Genomic DNA, 16,664 nt, shown 5'->3' with positions numbered 1-16,664 from the left:
CGTGGGGGGGTAAAAAAAAGGCTTTCAGCACCTGGTATTCCCAGGCGGTCTCCCATTCAAGTACTAACCAGGCCCGACCCTGCTTAAGCTTACGAGATCGGACGAGATCGGGCGTTCTCAGGGTAGTATGGCCGTAAGCCGTCAAGCTCACCAAAGTTTTGCATTTTATAGACACAATCGCCCCTGAAACCGTGCCAAGCAACGGCGGTACTTGATGGCTTTCCTTTCACAATCGACGTGGGGGGGGGGGTAAAAAAAGGCTTTCAGCTCCTGGTATTCCCAGGCGGTCTCCCATTGAAGTAATAACCAGGCCCGACCCTGCTTTAGCTTCCGAGATCGGACGAGATCGGGCGTTCTCAGGGTAGTATGGCCGTAAGCCGTCAGGTTCACCAAAGTTTTGCATTTTATAGACACAATCGCCCCTGAAACCGTGCCAAGCAATGGCGGTACTTGATGGCTTTCCTTTCACAATCGACGTGGGGGGGGTAAAAATAGGCTTTTAGCACTTGGTAGTCCCAGGCGGTCTCCCATTCAAGGACTAAACAGGCCCGACCCTGCTTCAGCTTCCGAGATCGGGCGTTCTCAGGGTAGTATGGCTGTAAGCCGTCAAACCCACCAAAGTTTTGCATTTTATAGACACAATCGCCCCTGAAACCGTGCCAAGCAACGGCGGTACTTGATGGCTTTCCTTTCACAATCGACGTGGGGGGGTAAAAAAAAGGCTTTCAGCACCTGGTATTCCCAGGCGGTCTCCCATTCAAGTACTAACCAGGCCCGACCCTGCTTAAGCTTCCGAGATCGGACGAGATCGGGCGTTCTCAGGGTAGTATGGCCGTAAGCCGTTAAGCTCACCAAAGTTTTGCATTTTATAGACACAATCGCCCCTGAAACCGTGCCAAGCAACGGCGGTACTTGATGGCTTTCCTTTCACAATCGACGTGGGGGGGGGTGTGTGTGTAAAAAATGGCTTTCAGCACCTGGTATTCCCAGGCGGTCTCCCATTCAAGTACTAACCAGGCCCGGCCCTGCTTTAGCTACCGAGATCGGACGAGATCGGGCGTTCTCAGGGTAGTTTGGCCGTAAGCCGTCAAACTCACCAAAGTTTTGCATTTTATAGACACAATCACCCCTGAAACCGTGCCAAGCAACGGCGGTACTTGATGGCTTTCCTTTCACAATCGACGTGGGGGGGGTAAAAATAGGCTTTCAGCACCTGGTATTCCCAGGCGGTCTCCCATTCAAGTACTAACCAGGCCCGACACTGCTTCAGCTTCCGAGATCGGACGAGATCGGGCGTTCTCAGGGTAGTATGGCCGTAAGCCGTCAAACGCACCAAAGTTTTGCATTTTATAGACACAATCGCCCCTGAAACCGTGCCAAGCAACGGCGGTACTTGATGGCTTTCCTTTCACAATCGACTTGGGGGGGTAAAAAAAAGGCTTTCAGCACCTGGTATTCCCAGGCGGTCTCCCATTCAAGTACTAACCAGGCCCGACCCTGCTTAAGCTTCCGAGATCGGACGAGATCGGGCGTTCTCAGGGTAGTATGGCCGTAAGCTGTCAAGCTCACCAAAGTTTTGCATTTTATAGACACAATCGCCCCTGAAACCGGGACAAGCAACGGCGGTACTTGATGGCTTTCCTTTCACAATCAACGTGGGGGGGGGAGTGTGTGTAAAAAATGGCTTTCAGCACCTGGTATTCCCAGGCGGTCTCCCATTCAAGTACTAACCAGGCCCGGCCCTGCTTTAGCTACCGAGATCGGACGAGATCGGGCGTTCTCAGGGTAGTTTGGCCGTAAGCCGTCAAACTCACCAAAGTTTTGCATTTTATAGACACAATCACCCCTGAAACCGTGCCAAGCAACGGCGGTACTTGATGGCTTTCCTTTCACAATCGACGTGGGGGGGGTAAAAATAGGCTTTCAGCACCTGGTATTCCCAGGCGGTCTCCCATTCAAGTACTAACCAGGCCCGACCCTGCTTTAGCTTCCAAGATCGGACGAGATCGGGCGTTCTCAGGGTAGTATGGCCGTAAGCCGTCAAACCCACCAAAGTTTTGCATTTTATAGACACAATCGCCCCTGAAACCGCCAAGCAACGGCGGTACTTGATGGCTTTCCTTTCACAATCGACGTGGGGGGGGTAAAAAAAAGGCTTTCAGCAACTGGTATTCCCAGGCGGTCTCCCATTCAAGTACTAACCAGGCCCGACCCTGCTTTAGCTTCCAAGATCGGACGATATCGGGCGTTTTCAGGGCAGTATGGCCGTAAGCCGTCAAACTCACCAAAGTTTGGCATTTTATAGACACAATCGCCCCTGAAACCGGGCCAAGCAACGGCGTTACTTGATGGCTTTCCTTTCACAATCGACGTGGGGTGGTAAAAATAGGCTTTCCGCACCTGGTATTCCCAGGCGGTCTCCCATTCAAGTACTAACCAGGCCCGACCCTGCTTTAGTTTCCGAGATCGGACGAGATCGGGCGTTCTCAGGGTAGTATGGCCGTAAGCCGTCAGGCTCACCAAAGTTTTGCATTTTATAGACACAATCACCCCTGAAACCGTGCCAAGTGAAGGCGGTACTTGATGGCTTTCCTTTCACAATCGACGTGGGGGGGGGTAAAAATAGGCTTTCAGCACCTGGTATTCGCAGGCGGTCTCCCATTCAAGTACTAAGCAGGCCCGACCCTGCTTTAGCTTCCGAGATCGGACGAGATCGGGCGTTCTCAGGGTAGTATGGCCGTAAACCGTCAAACTCATCAAAGTTTTGCATTTTATAGACACAATCGCCCCTGAAACCGTGCCAAGCAACGGCAGTACTTGATGGCTTTCCTTTCACAATCGACGTGGGGGGGTAAAAAAAAGGCTTTCAGCACCTGGTATTCCCAGGCGGTCTCCCATTCAAGTACTAACCAGGCCCGACCCTGCTTAAGCTACCGAGATCGAACGAGATCGGGCGTTCTCAGGGTAGTATGGCCGTAAGCCATCAAGCTCACCAAAGTTTTGCATTTTATAGACACAATCGCCCCTGAAACCGTGCCAAGCAACGGCGGTACTTGATGGCTTTCCTTTCACAATCGACGTGGGGGGGGGGGGGTAAAAATATGCTTTCAGCACCTGGTATTCCCAGGCGGTCTCCCATTCAAGTACTAACCAGGCCCGACCCTGCTTTAGCTTCTGAGATCGGACGAGATCGGGCGTTTTCAGGGCAGTATGGCCGTAAGCCGTCAAACCCACCAGTTTTGCATTTTATAGACACAATCGCCCCTGAAACCGTGCCAAGCAACGGCGGTACTTGATGGCTTTCCTTTCACAATCGATGTGGGGGGGTAAAAAAAAGGCTTTCAGCACCTGGTATTCCCAGGCGGTCTCCCATTCAAGTACTAACCAGGCCCGACCCTGCTTAAGCTTCCGAGATCGGACGAGATCGGGCGTTCTCAGGGTAGTATGGCCGTAAGCCGTCAAGCTCACCAAAGTTTTGCATTTTATAGACACAATCGCCCCTGAAACCGTGCCAAGCAACGGCGGTACTTGATGGCTTTCCTTTCACAATCGACATGGGGGGGGGTGTGTGTGTAAAAAATGGCTTCCAACACCTGGTATTCCCAGGCGGTCTCCCATTCAAGTACTAACCAGGCCCGGCCCTGCTTTAGCTACCGAGATCGGACGAGATCGGGCGTTCTCAGGGTAGTTTGGCCGTAAGCCGTCAAACTCACCAACGTTTTGCATTTTATAGACACAATCACCCCTGAAACCGTGCCAAGCAACGGCGGTACTTGATGGCTTTCCTTTCACAATCGACGTGGGGGGGGTAAAAATAGGCTTTCAGCACCTGGTATTCCCAGGCGGTCTCCCATTCAAGTACTAACCAGGCCCGACCCTGCTTTAGCTTCCGAGATCGGACGAGATCGGGCATTCTCAGGGTAGTATGGCCGTAAGCCGACAAACCCACCAAAGTTTTGCATTTTATAGACACAATCGCCCCTGAAACCGTGCCAAGCAACGGCGGTACTTGATGGCTTTCCTTTCACAATCGACGTGGGGGGGTAAAAAAAAGGCTTTCAGCACCTGGTATTCCCAGGCGGTCTCCCATTCAAGTACTAACTTGGCCCGACCCTGCTTTAGCTTCCGAGATCGGACGAGATCGGGCGTTCTCAAGGTAGTATGGCCGTAAGCCGTCAAACCCACCAAAGTTTTGCATTTTATAGACACAATCGCCCCTGAAACCGTGCGAAGCAACGGCGGTACTTGATGGCTTTCCTTTCACAATCGACGTGTGGGGTTAAAAAAAAGGCTTTCAGCACCTGGTATTCCCAGGCGGTCTCCCATTCAAGTACTAACCAGGCCCGACCCTGCTTAAGCTTCTGAGATCGGACGAGATCGGGCGTTCTCAGGGTAGTATGGCCGTAAGCCGTAAAGCTCATCAAAGTTTTGCATTTTATAGACACAATCGCCCCTGAAACCGTGCCAAGCAACGGCGGTACTTGATGGCTTTCCTTTCACAATCGACGTGGGGGGGGGTAAAAAAAGGCTTTCAGCTCCTGGTATTCCCAGGCGGTCTCCCATTCAAGTACTAACCAGGCCCGACCCTGCTTTAGCTTCCGAGATCGGATGATATCGGGCGTTTTCAGGGCAGTATGGCCGTAAGCCGTCAAACTCACCAAAGTTTTGCATTTTATGGACACAATCGCCCCTGAAACCGTGCCAAGCAATGGCGTTACTTGATGGCTTTCCTTTCACAATCGACGTGGGGTGGTAAAAATAGGCTTTCCGCACCTGGTATTCCCAGGCGGTCTCCCATTCAAGTACTAACCAGGCCCGACCCTGCTTTAGCTTCCGAGATCGGGCGTTCTCAGGGTAGTATGGCCGTAAGCCGTCAGGTTCACCAAAGTTTTGCATTTTATAGACACAATCGCCCCTGAAACCGTGCCAAGCAACGGCGGTACTTGATGGCTTTCCTTTCACAATCGACGTGGGGGGGTAAAAAAAGGCTTTCAGCAACTGGTATTCCCAGGCATTCTCCCATTCAAGTAGTAACCAGGCCCGACACTGCTTTAGCTTCCGAGATCAGACGATATCGGGCGTTCTCAGGGTAGTATGGCCGTAAGCCGTCAAACTCACCAAAGTTTTGCATTTTATAGACACAATCGCCTCTGAAACCGTGCCAAGCAACGGTGGTACTTGATGGCTTTCCTTTCACAATCGACGTGGGGTGGTAAAAATAGGCTTTCAGCACCTGGTATTCCCAGGCGGTCTCCCATCCAAGTACTGACCAGGCCCGACCCTGCTTTAAATTCCGAGATCGGACGAGATCGGGCGTTCTCAGGGTAGTATGGCCGTAAGCCGTCAAACTCACCAAAGTTTTGCATTTTATAGACACAATCGCCCTGAAACCGTGCCAAGCAATGGCGGTACTTGATGGCTTTCCTCTCACAATCGACGTGGGGGGGGGGGTAAAAATAGGCTTTCAGCACCTGGTAGTCCCAGGCGGTCTCCCATTCAAGGACTAAACAGGCCCGACCCTGCTTCAGCTTCCGAGATCGGGCATTCTCAGGGTAGTATGGCCGTAAGCCGTCAAACCCACCAAAGTTTTGCATTTTATAGACACAATCGCCCCTGAAACCGTGCCAAGCAACGGCGGTACTTGATGGCTTTCCTTTCACAATCGACGTGGGGGGGTAAAAAAAAGGCTTTCAGCACCTGGTATTCCCAGGCGGTCTTCCATTCAAGTACTAACCAGGCCCGACCCTGCTTAAGCTTCTGAGATCGGACGAGATCGGGCGTTCTCAGGGTAGTATGGCCGTAAGCCGTCAAGCTCACCAAAGTTTTGCATTTTATAGACACAATCGCCCCTGAAACCGTGCCAAGCAACGGCGGTACTTGATGGCTTTCCTTTCACAATCGACGTGGGGGGGGGTGTGTGTGTAAAAAATGGCTTTCAGCACCTGGTATTCCCAGGCGGTCTCCCATTCAAGTACTAACCAGGCCCGGCCCTGCTTTAGCTACCGAGATCGGACGTTCTCAGGGTAGTTTGGCCGTAAGCCGTCAAACTCACCAGAGTTTTGCATTTTATAGACACAATCACCCCTGAAACCGTGCCAAGCAACGGCGGTATTTGATGGCTTTCCTTTCACAATCGACGTGGGGGGTGGTAAAAATAGGCTTTCAGCACCTGGTATTCCCAGGCGGTCTCCCATTCAAGTACTAACCAGGCCCGACCCTGCTTTAGCTTCCGAGATCGGACGAGATCGGGCGTTCTCAGGGTAGTATGGCCGTAAGCCGTCAAACCCACCAAAGTTTTGCATTTTATAGACACAATCGCCCCTGAAACCGTGCCAAGCAACGGCGGTACTTGATGGCTTTCCTTTCACAATCGACGTGGGGGGGTAAAAAAAAGGTTTTCAGCACCTGGTATTCCCAGGCGGTCTCCCATTCAAGTACTAACCAGGCCCGACCCTGCTTAAGCTTACGAGATCGGACGAGATCGGGCGTTCTCAGGGTAGTATGGCCGTAAGCCGTCAAGTTCACCAAAGTTTTGCATTTTATAGACACAATCGCCCCTGAAACCGTGCCAAGCAACGGCGGTACTTGATGGCTTTCCTTTCACAATCGACGTGGGGGGGGGGGGGTAAAAAAAGGCTTTCAGCTCCTGGTATTCCCAGGCGGTCTCCCATTCAAGTACTAACCAGGCCCGACCCTGCTTTAGCTTCCGAGATCGGATGATATCGGGCGTTTTCAGGGCAGTATGGCCGTAAGCCGTCAAACTCACCAAAGTTTTGCATTTTATGGACACAATCGCCCCTGAAACCGTGCCAAGCAAGGGCGTTACTTGATGGCTTTCCTTTCACAATCGACGTGGGGTGGTAAAAATAGGCTTTCCGCACCTGGTATTCCCAGGCGGTCTCCCATTCAAGTACTAACCAGGCCCGACCCTGCTTTAGCTTCCGAGATCGGGCGTTCTCAGGGTAGTATGGCCGTAAGCCGTCAGGTTCACCAAAGTTTTGCATTTTATAGACACAATCGCCCCTGAAACCGTGCCAAGCAATGGCGGTACTTGATGGCTTTCCTTTCACAATCGACGTGGGGGGGGGTAAAAATAGGCTTTCAGCAGCTGGTAGTCCCAGGCGGTCTCCCATTCAAGGACTAAACAGGCCCGACCCTGCTTCAGCTTCCGAGATCGGGCGTTCTCAGGGTAGTATGGCCGTAAGCCGTCAAACCCACCAAAGTTTTGCATTTTATAGACACAATCGCCCCTGAAACCGTGCCAAGCAACGGCGTTACTTGATGGCTTTCCTTTCACAATCGACGTGGGGGGGTAAAAAAAAGGCCTTCAGCACCTGGTATTCCCAGGCGCTCTCCCATTCAAGTACTAACCAGGCCCGACCCTGCTTAAGCTTCCGAGAACGGACGAGATCGGGCGTTCTCCTGGTAGTATGGCCGTAAGCCGTCAAGCTCACCAAAGTTTTGCATTTTATAGACACAATCGCCCCTGAAACCGTGCCAAGCAACGGCGGTACTTGATGGCTTTCCTTTCACAATCGACGTGGGGGGGTGTGTGTGTGTGTAAAAAATGGCTTTCAGCACCTGGTATTCCCAGGCGGTCTCCCATTCAAGTACTAACCAGGCCCGGCCCTGCTTTAGCTACCGAGATCGGACGAGATCGGGCGTTCTCAGGGTAGTTTGGCCGTAAGCCGTCAAACTCACCAAAGTTTTGCATTTTATAGACACAATCACCCCTGAAACCGTGCCAAGCAACGGCGGTACTTGATGGCTTTCCTTTCACAATCGACGTGGGGGGGGTAAAAATAGGCTTTCAGCACCTGGTATTCCCAGGCGGTCTCCCATTCAAGTACTAACCAGGCCCGACCCTGCTTCAGCTTCCGAGATCGGACGAGATCGGGCGTTCTCAGGGTAGTATGGCCGTAAGCCGTCAAACGCACCAAAGTTTTGCATTTTATAGACACAATCGCCCCTGAAACCGTGCCAAGCAACGGCGGTACTTGATGGCTTTCCTTTCACAATCGACGTGGGGGGGTAAAAAAAAGGCTTTCAGCACCTGGTATTCCCAGGCGGTCTCCCATTCAAGTACTAACCAGGCCCGACCCTGCTTAAGCTTCCGAGATCGGACGAGACCGGGCGTTCTCAGGGTAGTATGGCCGTAAGCCGTCAAGTTCACCAAAGTTTTGCATTTTATAGACACAATCGCCCCTGAAACCGTGACAAGCAACGGCGGTACTTGATGGCTTTCCTTTCACAATCGACGTGGGGGGGGGAGTGTGTGTAAAAAATGGCTTTCAGCACCTGGTATTCCCAGGCGGTCTCCCATTCAAGTACTAACCAGGCCCGGCCCTGCTTTAGCTACCGAGATCGGACGAGATCGGGCGTTCTCAGGGTAGTTTGGCCGTAAGCCGTCAAACTCACCAAAGTTTTGCATTTTATAGACACAATCACCCCTGAAACCGTGCCAAGCAACGGCGGTACTTGATGGCTTTCCTTTCACAATCGACGTGGGGGGGGTAAAAATAGGCTTTCAGCACCTGGTATTCCCAGGCGGTCTCCCATTCAAGTACTAACCAGGCCCGACCCTGCTTTAGCTTCCGAGATCGGACGAGATCGGGCGTTCTCAGGGTAGTATGGCCGTAAGCCGTCAAACCCACCAAAGTTTTGCATTTTATAGACACAATCGCCCCTGAAACCGTGCCAAGCAACGGCGGTACTTGATGGCTTTCCTTTCACAATCGACGTGGGGGGGTAAAAAAAAGGCTTTCAGCACCTGGTATTCCCAGGCGGTCTCCCATTCAAGTACTAACCAGGCCCGACCCTGCTTAAGCTTCCAAGATCGGACGAGATCGGGCGTTCTCAGGGTAGTATGGCCGTAAGCCGTCAAGCTCACCAAAGTTTTGCATTTTATAGACACAATCGCCCCTGAAACCGTGACAAGCAACGGCGGTACTTGATGGCTTTCCTTTCACAATCGACGTGGGGGGGGGGCTAAAAAAGGCTTTCAGCACCTGGTATTCCCAGGCGGTCTCCCATCCAAGTACTAGCCAGGTTTGACCCTGCTTCAGCTTCCGAGATCGGGCGTTCTCAGGGTAGTATGGCCGTAAGCCGTCAAACTCATCAAAGTTGTGCATTTTATAGACACAATCGCCACAATCGCTTTCCTTTCACAATCGACGTGGGGTGGTAAAAATAGGCTTTCAGCACCTGGTATTCCCAGGCGGTCTCCCATTCAAGTACTAACCAGGCCCGACCCTGCTTTAGCTACCGAGATCGGACGAGATTGGGCGTTTTCAGGGTAGTATGGCCGTAAGCCGTCAAACTCTCCAAAGCTTTGCATTTTATAGACACAATCGCCCCTGAAACCGTGCCAAGCAACGGCGGTACTTGATGGCTTTCCTTTCACAATCGACGTGGGGGGGGTAAAAAAAGGCTTTCAGCACCTGGTACTCGCAGGCGGTCTCCCATCCAAGTACTAACGAGGCCCGACCCTGCTTTAACTTCCGAGATCGGACGAGATCAGGCAATCTCAAGGTAGTATGGCCGTAAGCCGTCAAACCCTCCAAAGTTTTGCATTTTATAGACACAATCGCCCCTGAAACCGTGTCAAGCAACGGCGGTACTTGATGGCTTTCCTTTCACAATCGACGTGGGGGGGTAAAAAAAAGGCTTTCAGCACCTGGTATTCCCAGGCGGTCTCCCATTCAAGTACTAACCAGGCCCGACCCTGCTTAAGCTTCCGAGATCGGACAAGATCGGGCGTTCTCAGGGTAGTATGGCCGTAAGCCGTCAAGCTCACCAAAGTTTTGCATTTTATAGACACAATCGCCCCTGAAACCGTGCCAAGCAACGGCGGTACTTGATGGCTTTCCTTTCACAATCGACGTGGGGGGGGGGGGGGTAAAAAAAGGCTTTCAGCTCCTGGTATTCCCAGGCGGTCTCCCATTCAAGTACTAACCAGGCCCGACCCTGCTTTAGCTTCCGAGATCGGATGATATCGGGCGTTTTCAGGGCAGTATGGCCGTAAGCCGTCAAACTCACCAAAGTTTTGCATTTTATGGACACAATCGCCCCTGAAACCGTGCCAAGCAACGGCGTTACTTGATGGCTTTCCTTTCACAATCGACGTGGGGTGGTAAAAATAGGCTTTCCGCACCTGGTATGCCCAGGCGGTCTCCCATTCAAGTACTAACCAGGCCCGACCCTGCTTAAGCTTCCGAGATCGGACAAGATCGGGCGTTCTCAGGGTAGTATGGCCGTAAGCCGTCAAGCTCACCAAAGTTTTGCATTTTATAGACACAATCGCCCCTGAAACCGTGCCAAGCAACGGCGGTACTTGATGGCTTTCCTTTCACAATCGACGTGGGGGGGGGGGGGGTAAAAAAAGGCTTTCAGCTCCTGGTATTCCCAGGCAGTCTCCCATTCAAGTACTAACCAGGCCCGACCCTGCTTTAGCTTCCGAGATCGGATGATATCGGGCGTTTTCAGGGCAGTATGGCCGTAAGCCGTCAAACTCACCAAAGTTTTGCATTTTATGGACACAATCGCCCCTGAAACCGTGCCAAGCAACGGCGTTACTTGATGGCTTTCCTTTCACAATCGACATGGGGTGGTAAAAATAGGCTTTCCGCACCTGGTATGCCCAGGCGGTCTCCCATTCAAGTACTAACCAGGCCCGACCCTGCTTTAGCTTCCGAGATCGGACGAGATCGGGCGTTCTCAGGGTAGTATGGCCGTAAGCCGTCAGGTTCACCAAAGTTTTGCATTTTATAGACACAATCGCCCCTGAAACCGTGCCAAGCAATGGCGGTACTTGATGGCTTTCCTTTCACAATCGACGTGGGGGGGGGTAAAAATAGGCTTTCAGCACCTGGTAGTCCCAGGCGGTCTCCCATTCAAGGACTAAACAGGCCCGACCCTGCTTCAGCTTCCGAGATCGGGCGTTCTCAGGGTAGTATGGCCGTAAGCCGTCAAACCCACCAAAGTTTTGCATTTTATAGACACAATCGCCCCTGAAACCGTGCCAAGCAACGGCGGTACTTGATGGCTTTCCTTTCACAATCGACGTGGGGGGGTAAAAAAAAGGCTTTCAGCACCTGGTATTCCCAGGCGGTCTCCCATTCAAGTACTAACCAGGTCCGACCCTGCTTTAGCTTCCGAGATCGGACGAGATCGGGCGTTCTCAGGGTAGTATGGCCGTAAGCCGTCAAACAAACCAAAGTTTTGCATTTTATAGACACAATCGCCCCTGAAACCGTGCCAAGCAACGGCGGTACTTGATGGCTTTCCTTTCACAATCGACGTGGGGGGGTAAAAAAAAGGCTTTCAGCACCTGGTATTCCCAGGCGGTCTCCCATTCAAGTACTAACCAGGCCCGACCCTGCTTAAGCTTCCAAGATCGGACGAGATCGGACGTTCTCAGGGTAGTATGGCCGTAAGCCGTCAAGCTCACCAAAGTTTTGCATTTTATAGACACAATCGCCCCTGAAACCGTGACAAGCAACGGCGGTACTTGATGGCTTTCCTTTCACAATCGACGTGGGGGGGGCTAAAAAAGGCTTTCAGCACCTGGTATTCCCAGGCGGTCTCCCATCCAAGTACTAGCCAGGTTTGACCCTGCTTCAGCTTCCGAGATCGGGCGTTCTCAGGGTAGTATGGCCGTGAGCCGTCAAACTCATCAAAGTTGTGCATTTTATAGACACAATTGCCACAATCGCTTTCCTTTCACAATCGACGTGGGGTGGTAAAAATAGGCTTTCAGCACCTGGTATTCCCAGGCGGTCTCCCATTCAAGTACTAACCAGGCCCGACCCTGCTTTAGCTACCGAGATCGGACGAGATTGGGCATTTTCAGGGTAGTATGGCCGTAAGCCGTCAAACTCACCAAAGCTTTGCATTTTATAGACACAATCGCCCCTGAAACCGTGCCAAGCAACGGCGGTACTTGATGGCTTTCCTTTCACAATCGACGTGGGGGGGGTAAAAAAAGGCTTTCAGCACCTGGTATTCCCAGGCGGTCCCCCATCCAAGTACTAGCCAGGATTGACCCTGCTTCAGCTTCCGAGATCGGGCGTTCTCAGGGTAGTATGGCCGTAAGCCGCCAAACTCATCAAAGTTGTGCATTTTATAGACACAATCGCCACAATCGCTTTCCTTTCACAATCGACGTGGGGTGGTAAAAATAGGCTTTTAGCAACTGGTATTCCCAGGCATTCTCCTATTCAAGTAGTAACCAGGCCCGACCCTGCTTTAGCTTCCGAGATCGGACGAGATCGGGCGTTCTCAGGGTAGTATGGCCGTAAGCCGTCAGGTACACCAAAGTTTTGCATTTTATAGACACAATCGCCCCTGAAACCGTGCCAAGCAACGGCGGTACTTGATGGCTTTCCTTTCACAATCGACGTGGGGGGGGTAAAAAAAGGCTTTCAGCAACTGGTATTCCCAGGCATTCTCCCATTCAAGTAGTAACCAGGCCCGACCCTGCTTTAGCTTCCGAGATCAGACGATATCGGGCGTTCTCAGGGCAGTATGGCCGTAAGCCGTCAAACTCACCAAAGTTTTGCATTTTATAGACACAATCGCCTCTGAAACCGTGCCAAGCAACGGTGGTACTTGATGGCTTTCCTTTCACAATCGACGTGGGGTGGTAAAAATTGGCTTTCAGCACCTGGTATTCCCAGGCGGTCTCCCATCCAAGTACTGACCAGGCCCGACCCTGCTTTAACTTCCGAGATCAGACGAGATCGGGCGTTCTCAGGGTAGTATGGCCGTAAGCCGTCAAACTCACCAAAGTTTTGCATTTTATAGACACAATCGCCCCTGAAACCGTGCCAAGCAATGGCGGTACTTGATGGCTTTCCTTTCACAATCGACGTGGGGGGGGGGTAAAAATAGGCTTTCAGCACCTGGTAGTCCCATGCGGTCTCCCATTCAAGGACTAAAAAGGCCCGACCCTGCTTCAGCTTCCGAGATCGGGCGTTCTCAGGGTAGTATGGCCGTAAGCCGACAAACCCACCAAGGTTTAGCATTTTATAGACACAATCGCCCCTGAAACCGTGCCAAGCAACGGCGGTACTTGATGGCTTTCCTTTCACAATCGACGTGGGGGGGTAAAAAAAAGGCTTTCAGCACCTGGTATTCCCAGGCGGTCTCCCATTGAAGTACTAACCAGGCCCGACCCTGCTTAAGCTTCCGAGATCGGACGAGATCAGGCGTTCTCAGGGTAGTATGGCCGTAAGCCGTCAAGTTCACCAAAGTTTTGCATTTTATAGACACAATCGCCCCTGAAACCGTGCCAAGCAACGGCGGTACTTGATGGCTTTCCTTTCACAATCGACGTGGGGGGGGGTGTGTGTGTAAAAAATGGCTTTCAGCACCTGGTATTCCCAGGCGGTCTCCCATTCAAGTACTAACCAGGCCCGGCCCTGCTTTAGCTACCGAGATTGGACGAGATCGGGCGTTCTCAGGGTAGTTTGGCCGTAAGCCGTTAAACTCAACAAAGTTTTGCATTTTATAGACACAATCACCCCTGAAACCGTGCAAAGCAACGGCGGTACTTGATGGCTTTCCTTTCACAATCGACGTGGGGGGGGTAAAAATAGGCTTTCAGCACCTGGTATTCCCAGGCGGTCTCCCATTCAAGTACTAACCAGGCCCGACCCTGCTTTAGCTTCTGAGATCGGACAAGATCGGGCGTTCTCAGGGTAGTATGGCCGTAAGCCGTCAAACCCACCAAAGTTTTGCATTTTATAGACAGAATCGCCCCTGAAACCGTGCCAAGCAACGGCGGTACTTGATGGCTTTCCTTTCACAATTGACGTGGGGGGGTAAAAAAAAGGCTTTCAGCACCTGGTATTCCCAGGCGGTCTCCCATTCAAGTACTAACCAGGCCCGACCCTGCTTAAGCTTCCGAGATCGGACGAGATCGGGCGTTCTCAGGGTAGTATGGCCGTAAGCCGTCAAGCTCACCAATGTTTTGCATTTTATAGACACAATCGCCCCTGAAACCGTGCCAAGCAACGGCGGTACTTGATGGCTTTCCTTTCACAATCGACATGGGGGGGGGGGGGGGGTGTAAAATATGGCTTTCAGCACCTGGTATTCCCAGGCGGTCTCCCATTCAAGTACTAACCAGGCCCGACCCTGCTTTAGCTTCCGAGATCGGACGAGATCGGGCGTTCTCAGGGTAGTATGGCCGTAAGCCGTCAAACCCTCCAAAGTTTTGCATTTTATAGACACAATCGCCCCTGAAACCGTGCCAAGCAACGGCGGTACTTGATGGCTTTCCTTTCACAATCGACGTGGGGGGGTAAAAAAAAGGCTTTCAGCACCTGGTATTCCCAGGCGGTCTCCCATTCAAGTACTAACCAGGCCCGACCCTGCTTAAGCTTCCGAGATCGGACAAGATCGGGCGTTCTCAGGGTAGTATGGCCGTAAGCCGTCAAGCTCACCAAAGTTTTGCATTTTATAGACACAATCGCCCCTGAAACCGCCAACAACGGCGGTACTTGATGGCTTTCCTTTCACAATCGACGTGGGGGGGGTAAAAAAAGGCTTTCAGCAACTGGTATTCCCAGGCGGTCTCCCATTCAAGTACTAACCAGGCCTGACCCTGCTTTAGCTTCCGAGATCGGACGATATCGGGCGTTTTCAGGGCAGTATGGCCGTAAGCCGTCAAACTCACCAAAGTTTTGCATTTTATAGACACAATTGCCCCTGAAACCATGCCAAGCAACGGCGTTACTTGATGGCTTTCCTTTCACAATCGACGTGGGGTGGTAAAAATAGGCTTTCCGCACCTGGTATTCCCAGGCGATCTCCCATTCAAGTACTAACCAGGCCTGACCCTGCTTTAGCTTCCGAGATCGGACGAGATCGGGCGTTCTCAGGGTAGTATGGCCGTAAGCCGTCGGGCTCACCAAAGTTTTGCATTTTATAGACACAATCACCCCTGAAACCGTGCCAAGCAACGGCGGTACTTGATGGCTTTCCTTTCACAATCGACGTGGGGGGGGTAAAAATAGGCTTTCAGCACCTGGTATTCCCAGGCGGTCTCCCATTCAAGTACTAACCAGGCCCGACCCTGCTTTAGCTTCCGAGATCGGACGAGATCGGGCGTTCTCAGGGTAGTATGGCCGTAAGCCGTCAAACCCACCAAAGTTTTGCATTTTATAGACACAATCGCCCCTGAAACCGTGCCAAGCAACGGCGGTACTTGATGGCTTTCCTTTCACAATCGACGTGGGGGGGTAAAAAAAAGGCTTTCAGCACCTGGTATTCCCAGGCGGTCTCCCATTCAAGTACTAACCAGGCCCGACCCTGCTTTAGCTTCCGAGATCGGACGAGATCGGGCGTTCTCAGGGTAGTATGGCCGTAAGCCGTCAAACAAACCAAAGTTTTGCATTTTATAGACACAATCGCCCCTGAAACCGTGCCAAGCAACGGCGGTACTTGATGGCTTTCCTTTCACAATCAACGTGGGGGGGTAAAAAAAGAGGCTTTCAGCACCTGGTATTCCCAGGCGGTCTCCCATTCAAGTACTAACCAGGCCCGACCCTGCTTAAGCTTCCAAGATCGGACGAGATCGGGCGTTCTCAGGGTAGTACGGCCGTAAGCCGTCAAGCTCACCAAAGTTTTGCATTTTATAGACACAATCGCCCCTGAAACCGTGACAAGCAACGGCGGTACTTGATGGCTTTCCTTTCACAATCGACGTGGGGGGGGCTAAAAAAGGCTTTCAGCACCTGGTATTCCCAGGCGGTCCCCCATCCAAGTACTAGCCAGGATTGACCCTGCTTCAGCTTCCGAGATCGGGCGTTCTCAGGGTAGTATGGCCAAAAGCCGTCAAACTCACCAAAGTTTTGCATTTTATAGACACAATCGCCCCTGAAACCGTGCCAAGCAATGGCGGTACTTGATGGCTTTCCTTTCACAATCGACGTGGGGGGGGGGTAAAAATAGGCTTTCAGCACCTGGTAGTCCCAGGCGGTCTCCCATTCAAGGACTAAAAAGGCCCGACCCTGCTTCAGCTTCCGAGATCGGGCGTTCTCAGGGTAGTTTGGCCGTAAGCCGACAAACCCACCAACGTTTAGCATTTTATAGACACAATCGCCCCTGAAACCGTGCCAAGCAACGGCGGTACTTGATGGCTTTCCTTTCACAATCGACGTGGGGGGGTAAAAAAAAGGCTTTCAGCACCTGGTATTCCCAGGCGGTCTCCCATTCAAGTACTAACCAGGCCCGACCCTGCTTAAGCTTCCGAGATCGGACGAGATCAGGCGTTCTCAGGGTAGTATGGCCGTAAGCCGTCAAGCTCACCAAAGTTTTGCATTTTATAGACACAATCGCCCCTGAAACCGTGCCAAGCAACGGCGGTACTTGATGGCTTTCCTTTCACAATCGACGTGGGGGGGGTGTGTGTGTGTAAAAAATGGCTTTCAGCACCTGGTATTCCCAGGCGGTCTCCCATTCAAGTACTAACCAGGCCCGGCCCTGCTTTAGCTACCGAGATTGGACGAGATCGGGCGTTCTCAGGGTAGTTTGGCCGTAAGCCGTCAAACTCAACAAAGTTTTGCATTTTATAGACACAATCACCCCTGAAACCGTGCGAAGCAACGGCGGTACTTGATGGCTTTCCTTTCACAATCGACGTGGGGGGGGGTAAAAAT

The 16,664-nt window shown here is 52.1% G+C and overlaps 10 non-coding genes and 49 pseudogenes across 10 annotated transcripts; all 59 read right to left on the bottom strand.

The window, feature by feature from the left end:
• Positions 1-19: 19 nt before the first annotated feature.
• On the bottom strand, positions 20-139 carry LOC147053689 (5S ribosomal RNA; annotated as a pseudogene).
• Positions 140-258: 119 nt separating this feature from the next.
• Positions 259-378, bottom strand: LOC147053688 (5S ribosomal RNA; annotated as a pseudogene).
• A 342-nt stretch (positions 379-720) lies between these two features.
• On the bottom strand, positions 721-840 carry LOC147053687 (5S ribosomal RNA). The gene has a single exon (XR_015067086.1). It is a non-coding gene; the product is annotated as a 5S ribosomal RNA (ribosomal RNA).
• A 125-nt stretch (positions 841-965) lies between these two features.
• Positions 966-1,085, bottom strand: LOC147053686 (5S ribosomal RNA; annotated as a pseudogene).
• Positions 1,086-1,201: 116 nt separating this feature from the next.
• LOC147053685 (5S ribosomal RNA) lies at positions 1,202-1,321 on the bottom strand (annotated as a pseudogene).
• Positions 1,322-1,437: 116 nt separating this feature from the next.
• Positions 1,438-1,557, bottom strand: LOC147053684 (5S ribosomal RNA). The gene has a single exon (XR_015067085.1). It is a non-coding gene; the product is annotated as a 5S ribosomal RNA (ribosomal RNA).
• A 125-nt stretch (positions 1,558-1,682) lies between these two features.
• On the bottom strand, positions 1,683-1,802 carry LOC147053683 (5S ribosomal RNA; annotated as a pseudogene).
• A 116-nt stretch (positions 1,803-1,918) lies between these two features.
• Positions 1,919-2,038, bottom strand: LOC147053682 (5S ribosomal RNA; annotated as a pseudogene).
• A 115-nt stretch (positions 2,039-2,153) lies between these two features.
• Positions 2,154-2,273, bottom strand: LOC147053681 (5S ribosomal RNA; annotated as a pseudogene).
• A 115-nt stretch (positions 2,274-2,388) lies between these two features.
• Positions 2,389-2,508, bottom strand: LOC147053680 (5S ribosomal RNA; annotated as a pseudogene).
• Positions 2,509-2,625: 117 nt separating this feature from the next.
• On the bottom strand, positions 2,626-2,745 carry LOC147053679 (5S ribosomal RNA; annotated as a pseudogene).
• Positions 2,746-2,861: 116 nt separating this feature from the next.
• LOC147053678 (5S ribosomal RNA) lies at positions 2,862-2,981 on the bottom strand (annotated as a pseudogene).
• Positions 2,982-3,102: 121 nt separating this feature from the next.
• On the bottom strand, positions 3,103-3,222 carry LOC147053677 (5S ribosomal RNA; annotated as a pseudogene).
• Positions 3,223-3,336: 114 nt separating this feature from the next.
• On the bottom strand, positions 3,337-3,456 carry LOC147053676 (5S ribosomal RNA). Its single transcript, XR_015067084.1, has one exon. It is a non-coding gene; the product is annotated as a 5S ribosomal RNA (ribosomal RNA).
• Positions 3,457-3,581: 125 nt separating this feature from the next.
• On the bottom strand, positions 3,582-3,701 carry LOC147053675 (5S ribosomal RNA; annotated as a pseudogene).
• Positions 3,702-3,817: 116 nt separating this feature from the next.
• LOC147053674 (5S ribosomal RNA) lies at positions 3,818-3,937 on the bottom strand (annotated as a pseudogene).
• Positions 3,938-4,053: 116 nt separating this feature from the next.
• Positions 4,054-4,173, bottom strand: LOC147053673 (5S ribosomal RNA; annotated as a pseudogene).
• Positions 4,174-4,289: 116 nt separating this feature from the next.
• Positions 4,290-4,409, bottom strand: LOC147053672 (5S ribosomal RNA; annotated as a pseudogene).
• Positions 4,410-4,526: 117 nt separating this feature from the next.
• Positions 4,527-4,646, bottom strand: LOC147053671 (5S ribosomal RNA; annotated as a pseudogene).
• Positions 4,647-4,761: 115 nt separating this feature from the next.
• Positions 4,762-4,871, bottom strand: LOC147053670 (5S ribosomal RNA; annotated as a pseudogene).
• A 350-nt stretch (positions 4,872-5,221) lies between these two features.
• Positions 5,222-5,341, bottom strand: LOC147053669 (5S ribosomal RNA; annotated as a pseudogene).
• Positions 5,342-5,685: 344 nt separating this feature from the next.
• LOC147053668 (5S ribosomal RNA) lies at positions 5,686-5,805 on the bottom strand (annotated as a pseudogene).
• A 352-nt stretch (positions 5,806-6,157) lies between these two features.
• Positions 6,158-6,277, bottom strand: LOC147053667 (5S ribosomal RNA). The gene has a single exon (XR_015067166.1). It is a non-coding gene; the product is annotated as a 5S ribosomal RNA (ribosomal RNA).
• Positions 6,278-6,393: 116 nt separating this feature from the next.
• On the bottom strand, positions 6,394-6,513 carry LOC147053666 (5S ribosomal RNA; annotated as a pseudogene).
• A 121-nt stretch (positions 6,514-6,634) lies between these two features.
• Positions 6,635-6,754, bottom strand: LOC147053665 (5S ribosomal RNA; annotated as a pseudogene).
• Positions 6,755-6,869: 115 nt separating this feature from the next.
• Positions 6,870-6,979, bottom strand: LOC147053664 (5S ribosomal RNA; annotated as a pseudogene).
• Positions 6,980-7,322: 343 nt separating this feature from the next.
• Positions 7,323-7,442, bottom strand: LOC147053663 (5S ribosomal RNA; annotated as a pseudogene).
• A 127-nt stretch (positions 7,443-7,569) lies between these two features.
• Positions 7,570-7,689, bottom strand: LOC147053662 (5S ribosomal RNA; annotated as a pseudogene).
• Positions 7,690-7,805: 116 nt separating this feature from the next.
• On the bottom strand, positions 7,806-7,925 carry LOC147053661 (5S ribosomal RNA; annotated as a pseudogene).
• A 116-nt stretch (positions 7,926-8,041) lies between these two features.
• On the bottom strand, positions 8,042-8,161 carry LOC147053660 (5S ribosomal RNA; annotated as a pseudogene).
• A 125-nt stretch (positions 8,162-8,286) lies between these two features.
• Positions 8,287-8,406, bottom strand: LOC147053659 (5S ribosomal RNA; annotated as a pseudogene).
• Positions 8,407-8,522: 116 nt separating this feature from the next.
• Positions 8,523-8,642, bottom strand: LOC147053658 (5S ribosomal RNA). The gene has a single exon (XR_015067165.1). It is a non-coding gene; the product is annotated as a 5S ribosomal RNA (ribosomal RNA).
• A 116-nt stretch (positions 8,643-8,758) lies between these two features.
• LOC147053657 (5S ribosomal RNA) lies at positions 8,759-8,878 on the bottom strand (annotated as a pseudogene).
• Positions 8,879-9,192: 314 nt separating this feature from the next.
• LOC147053656 (5S ribosomal RNA) lies at positions 9,193-9,312 on the bottom strand (annotated as a pseudogene).
• Positions 9,313-9,428: 116 nt separating this feature from the next.
• Positions 9,429-9,548, bottom strand: LOC147053655 (5S ribosomal RNA; annotated as a pseudogene).
• Positions 9,549-9,664: 116 nt separating this feature from the next.
• Positions 9,665-9,784, bottom strand: LOC147053654 (5S ribosomal RNA; annotated as a pseudogene).
• Positions 9,785-9,906: 122 nt separating this feature from the next.
• Positions 9,907-10,026, bottom strand: LOC147053653 (5S ribosomal RNA; annotated as a pseudogene).
• Positions 10,027-10,141: 115 nt separating this feature from the next.
• LOC147053652 (5S ribosomal RNA) lies at positions 10,142-10,261 on the bottom strand (annotated as a pseudogene).
• Positions 10,262-10,383: 122 nt separating this feature from the next.
• LOC147053651 (5S ribosomal RNA) lies at positions 10,384-10,503 on the bottom strand (annotated as a pseudogene).
• Positions 10,504-10,618: 115 nt separating this feature from the next.
• LOC147053650 (5S ribosomal RNA) lies at positions 10,619-10,738 on the bottom strand (annotated as a pseudogene).
• Positions 10,739-11,081: 343 nt separating this feature from the next.
• LOC147053649 (5S ribosomal RNA) lies at positions 11,082-11,201 on the bottom strand (annotated as a pseudogene).
• Positions 11,202-11,317: 116 nt separating this feature from the next.
• LOC147053648 (5S ribosomal RNA) lies at positions 11,318-11,437 on the bottom strand (annotated as a pseudogene).
• A 312-nt stretch (positions 11,438-11,749) lies between these two features.
• LOC147053647 (5S ribosomal RNA) lies at positions 11,750-11,869 on the bottom strand (annotated as a pseudogene).
• Positions 11,870-12,181: 312 nt separating this feature from the next.
• On the bottom strand, positions 12,182-12,301 carry LOC147053646 (5S ribosomal RNA; annotated as a pseudogene).
• Positions 12,302-12,652: 351 nt separating this feature from the next.
• LOC147053645 (5S ribosomal RNA) lies at positions 12,653-12,772 on the bottom strand. The gene has a single exon (XR_015067204.1). It is a non-coding gene; the product is annotated as a 5S ribosomal RNA (ribosomal RNA).
• A 344-nt stretch (positions 12,773-13,116) lies between these two features.
• On the bottom strand, positions 13,117-13,236 carry LOC147053644 (5S ribosomal RNA; annotated as a pseudogene).
• A 125-nt stretch (positions 13,237-13,361) lies between these two features.
• On the bottom strand, positions 13,362-13,481 carry LOC147053643 (5S ribosomal RNA; annotated as a pseudogene).
• Positions 13,482-13,597: 116 nt separating this feature from the next.
• LOC147053642 (5S ribosomal RNA) lies at positions 13,598-13,717 on the bottom strand (annotated as a pseudogene).
• Positions 13,718-13,833: 116 nt separating this feature from the next.
• On the bottom strand, positions 13,834-13,953 carry LOC147053641 (5S ribosomal RNA). Its single transcript, XR_015067082.1, has one exon. It is a non-coding gene; the product is annotated as a 5S ribosomal RNA (ribosomal RNA).
• A 126-nt stretch (positions 13,954-14,079) lies between these two features.
• Positions 14,080-14,199, bottom strand: LOC147053640 (5S ribosomal RNA). Its single transcript, XR_015067164.1, has one exon. It is a non-coding gene; the product is annotated as a 5S ribosomal RNA (ribosomal RNA).
• A 116-nt stretch (positions 14,200-14,315) lies between these two features.
• LOC147053639 (5S ribosomal RNA) lies at positions 14,316-14,435 on the bottom strand (annotated as a pseudogene).
• A 113-nt stretch (positions 14,436-14,548) lies between these two features.
• Positions 14,549-14,668, bottom strand: LOC147053638 (5S ribosomal RNA; annotated as a pseudogene).
• A 115-nt stretch (positions 14,669-14,783) lies between these two features.
• On the bottom strand, positions 14,784-14,903 carry LOC147053637 (5S ribosomal RNA; annotated as a pseudogene).
• A 116-nt stretch (positions 14,904-15,019) lies between these two features.
• On the bottom strand, positions 15,020-15,139 carry LOC147053636 (5S ribosomal RNA). Its single transcript, XR_015067163.1, has one exon. It is a non-coding gene; the product is annotated as a 5S ribosomal RNA (ribosomal RNA).
• A 116-nt stretch (positions 15,140-15,255) lies between these two features.
• On the bottom strand, positions 15,256-15,375 carry LOC147053635 (5S ribosomal RNA). The gene has a single exon (XR_015067162.1). It is a non-coding gene; the product is annotated as a 5S ribosomal RNA (ribosomal RNA).
• Positions 15,376-15,492: 117 nt separating this feature from the next.
• LOC147053634 (5S ribosomal RNA) lies at positions 15,493-15,612 on the bottom strand (annotated as a pseudogene).
• A 116-nt stretch (positions 15,613-15,728) lies between these two features.
• LOC147053633 (5S ribosomal RNA) lies at positions 15,729-15,838 on the bottom strand (annotated as a pseudogene).
• A 344-nt stretch (positions 15,839-16,182) lies between these two features.
• On the bottom strand, positions 16,183-16,302 carry LOC147053632 (5S ribosomal RNA; annotated as a pseudogene).
• Positions 16,303-16,428: 126 nt separating this feature from the next.
• Positions 16,429-16,548, bottom strand: LOC147053631 (5S ribosomal RNA; annotated as a pseudogene).
• Positions 16,549-16,664: the final 116 nt, after the last annotated feature.

Source organism: Syngnathus leptorhynchus, chromosome 8 (assembly GCF_054491065.1).
Source record: "Syngnathus leptorhynchus isolate UIUO chromosome 8, UIUO_Slep, whole genome shotgun sequence".
Lineage (NCBI taxonomy): Eukaryota > Metazoa > Chordata > Actinopteri > Syngnathiformes > Syngnathidae > Syngnathus > Syngnathus leptorhynchus.
This window is presented reverse-complemented; position numbering and strand designations above follow the sequence as displayed.